The following is a 4,484-nucleotide window of genomic DNA, read 5'->3' on the forward strand; positions in this document are numbered from 1 at the left end:
TTTTGATCTCGCGTGGGTTGACCTCCTGGGCTCCCCGGCTCTGTGCGTCTCTAGTGGCGCCGCGGTAATCTCCGCACCCCTGTGCCGCCCCACCCCGCCCCCACCCTGCCTGGCGCTGGCCACCGAGGCCTTTAGACTGAAGGGACCAGCCAGCCACCCAGCTCCTCGGTCCCCCACCTGCTTCTGGGCGGCGGTCCCCTAACTTAGCTATAGCTTCCCTGCTACCCTGCAGGCCCTCAGTCGAATTCCTTGCCACTTACCCCAAGGGACTCTTTGTCCACTTGCAACAAAGTTAAACACCAATGGACACCAGCCCGAAGCTTGCTCTGGACTTAGGAAAGAGCTTTTTCCTGGAGATGGAAGCGATGTTAGCAGTGTGCAGACAGGCAGGGAAGTGCCTGGGCCCCTTCCAGGCCGGGTGCAGCTATAGGCACCCCTCCCAGACGCCCAAAGGTCAGACCTGCAGTGACTCGACTTCCAAAGGCCAGTGAGAACTGCTGGGGTACACTGCTGAAATAGCATTTTGAGCCTATGCCTCTCTGTTCATGTCTTTTGTACTTACATAGGATTTCATTTTTCCCAGACAAATATAAATATCACACTCTTGGACCAAAGCAAAGACAATTCCTAAATATTACCTCCATATAACACCATCTTTTGCTAAAACCCATCATCTATGTCAGTAACATCTTTCCTGCGATTTTGATAATGTGAATTAACTCATTTTGAGTTTATTGTCAGTCGCTGTACTGGTCACTTGTGGCTCACGTGTGTTTGTTTAATTAATTTCCTAATAGTTATTAAGGCTGTATAAAAGGCCCAAAGAAATCAAAATAATTTTCCCCAAAGAAAATCAAGTCATCTCTAGCCACAAAGCTGCCTTAGATTCTGCTTCAGAGATGAAAAAAATCACTCCTAATATTTTTATCAACTAAATTATATTCTGAATTTTTTTCAGAAACAAATTTCATCCTTCACTTGAGCTTGGTTTTATGTTACTAACAGGAGCCCTGTCAGAGTTCAAAGGGAAAATCCATACTGACTATTTGATTTTAATGACAGGGCCATTGCCTACAATGATTAAGAGGAAATGGGAAAGATGCCAGGGCTTTAAATTTAAACTGATAAAGGTAGTCTCTTCCCTCTGCTTGTTTATTGGCTGTTCCTCCCACGGATCAGTTTCAGGGAGCTTGAGCAGGGCCAGGCTTAACTTCCCCCTTTTCTGGTTCTCTGGGTGGAAGGGTTTCTGGTGGTGGGTGGCATCATTGGTGGTCTTGGGAGCATTACCCAGAGAGCAGTTCCTGGGTTAGAGAGAAGCACTAGTTAGTACAACAGCAAGGAGAAAAACCTCATTCATTTTACTGTCTCCAATTCATAGCTCAGGGTGTTTTGGTGGTGGTGGTTGTTGGTTGGTTGTCCAGGTGACAAAGCTGAGATTCAAATGAGTCTGTATACATCCCAGTCTATACCTTTAGCCTCGTTCAGTAGCTTTCAGTAGCTGTGGTTGTCAGAAAAGCAGACATTCTTCCTGATTCAGTATACATGGCAGTGGCTCAAATAAGATCCTATAACAGTTAGACCACTGGTGTCAGAATCCTCCATGAATATAGCAACTAAGACAAGAATAGCATTCTCCTCAAAAGCTAGGAAGCGTCCATTTCCTTTTGGTACAGGACTTCATATGTTGGTTTTATCTCTTAAAAGGATGGAAGAATTCATATTTAAATAAAACTTGATGTTTTCATAAATTATTGGGGGAAAAGAAGCGGTGTGCTTCCTAGCTTTCTTCTTTTTAAATTATTATTAAATTTATTTAGTTGTTCACTTAACAACCCAATATCAGCCTTCCCTCTCCTCTCAGTAATCCCTCACATAAGCCCTCCCCCTTTTCCCTTACAAGGGGAATCCTGCCTTTGGGCGTCATCACCCCCCACACATCCCCTCCATGAACATCAAATTGCCAGGCACATCCTCTCCCATTGAGGGCAGACAAAGCTGTCCATTTAAGGGGTGGGATCATCAGGCAGTCAGGTAGACAACAGGCTCAGGCACTGTCCCTGCTCCAGTTGTGTGGAGAACAAGCTTCTTATCCTTGTTGTCCTTCAAAATAAACTTTTCAGCACACTGATCTTGCAATAGAGGTTATTTTTCTCCCTCATAACTTCTTACACATATATACACATATATTTCTAAGAATACATTTGCCGTTACCTCCCAGAAACCCCAGAATCATTAAATTATTATTAAAATACTAATTATTCAACTTCTTAATTGATCTTCTAATAATAGTACTCCACTATGCATATAATGCATAGTTGCTATCAAGGAATATAATAAATTGACTTGTGTTTAATTCACAACTGAGAGATTGTACAGTAATCCCAAGTTTTCAGGTTACTGTTGCCAAGGCAAACAGTGTATGTTGTTCATTCAATAAAGCTTTGTCTAGCATCTGTTAAACAATCTTATAATTATTAACATATCACCTACATTCTGATAGTAAATATATATTCAAACACAACATGGTCGTAGGTATATGTCCTTAAACGTACTTTTATTACATAAGTTTATTTGAGAAGGAAACCTTTTTATTGCCACTGTAAATGGAAGCCAAAGAAGAGAAGACAATCCTATAAATAAATTAATAATATAGAAATAGTATTTTCTTCCTATATCATCTATAACCATCTCACAGCAGTTTAAGAAACAGTGACTTAAAGCTCCCAATCCCAGATTTCCTAAAATATATTTTTAGGCATTCTTTTTCTACTACTCTAAAGAAATGTAGGCCTAGTTGATTTCAGAAATTTTTACTTTGAAATTTTATGTGTTTATTGTGTATGTATGTGTGTGGGAGCGAATGTGTCAGTGTGAGGATGTTGGGGGGCAGAGTCGCCCTGTCAGATGGAGGATTGAACTCAGGTGCTCCGGGGTTAGCAGTAAGCACATTTAGCAGCCCTCTCACCAGCTCTGCAAGTTGCCTCAGACACTGCTCCTTAGTCTAGTATTGATCTTCTTTCCTAACATATACTTGAGGCCTCTAAAGTTGAAGGGTCCTTTTGGAATTGAATTGCTCCAGGGTTTTATAGCTATTTTACTGGGGTGGGGGAAATATAATTTATAAATACGTGGTTAAAAAGAAAGGTTCTCCTAAAAGACTGTACCAGTTTCTAGTTACTTACTACTCCTGTTTTCCTTTCTGCCCATTCTCTCTCCCTCTGAGGCCTTGTAACACCATGGCAGCAATACTGATTGGCCCAAGAGTTCGGTGCCACCAAATTCTAGATGACAGGGATCAAGGTAGGAAGAACAGAAGACAGGAGACACCCAAAGCATCAGAAAGAAACTCGGAGAACTCCCAAAGTCAGACTCCTGCCACAGAATTCAGGAAGACTTCTAGAAATTAGCAAGTCCTCCACGATGCAAGCCACAATGTGAGAATATCTATAAATGTCCAGAAAAAGCACAGGTGGGGGGGTGCAGTTAGGAAAAACCAGTGGGAATGTAAGATTCCCTTACAGGCGGTTCCTTGCACTCCGTGCCTGGGGGTTGAACACCACCACACTTAGCGTTCCTTGTTTATTTTATAGTTGTGTATGGCATTCTTTTTGGCACGCACTTTTGCATAAGTCAAATTAGACAAACAAAATACTCTCAGAGCAAAAAACACTCTCAGAGCACAGAATCGCAAACACAATTTTTATCTTAATTTCATTGGAAAGCAACTTTAAGAGGAAAGTAATACCATCATTTTAGTAAAAACAGATTTATTTCCCTTAGAGGCAAAAGCAAAATCGCATGCTGCATCCCACCAGTACACCCAAAAGAAAAGAAAACAGAAGGCTGGGTATTTGGAGAAATAATTCCACAGCAAACCTCTTGAGCACCCTGGTAGTGTACCTTTGAACTGCATCTGGAAGTACACTCAGACCTTGAAAACTACAGTCAGTCAATTGTTTCCCCTTCGCTCCTCAGCCAAATCCTTTGAGCTTTGGAAGAATGAAGTTTTAAAGGCCAGCCTCAACAGGAACAAGGTTGACCACTGTCTATGAATGACAGACTATTAGAACAAATGAGGATAAACAGGAATCTGAAGTTCTGTGCTGCTGGTTGCCCAAAAATCTATAAATAAACAACCTGAGTAATTTTGTGCAGACCGATCAGACTTTAATGTTTCTACTAGTTCATTAAACTGAAGAAATGAGAGGGGTGGAGTCACACTCTCTGGGGTGCTCACTCTTGAAACCCTCTCCTTCCTGGAAGCTTCTAAAGGGAAGGGATTTATGGGAGAGAGAACTCCATCATATTTACTGTTCAGTTCTCCTTTGAATCCTTTGCTCAAGCTAAATTCTTTAGCATCACAGTGTGCAAGTCCACTCCAGCTTCCATGTTTCTAGCCAGCCTTCACATGTTTATATACAAGTATGCCCACTTCTAGTCGTCTGTTAACTGCCTTAAACTAATAGCAGGCTTTTTATCTCACT

Source organism: Mastomys coucha, unplaced genomic scaffold, assembly GCF_008632895.1.
Source record: "Mastomys coucha isolate ucsf_1 unplaced genomic scaffold, UCSF_Mcou_1 pScaffold2, whole genome shotgun sequence".
Lineage (NCBI taxonomy): Eukaryota > Metazoa > Chordata > Mammalia > Rodentia > Muridae > Mastomys > Mastomys coucha.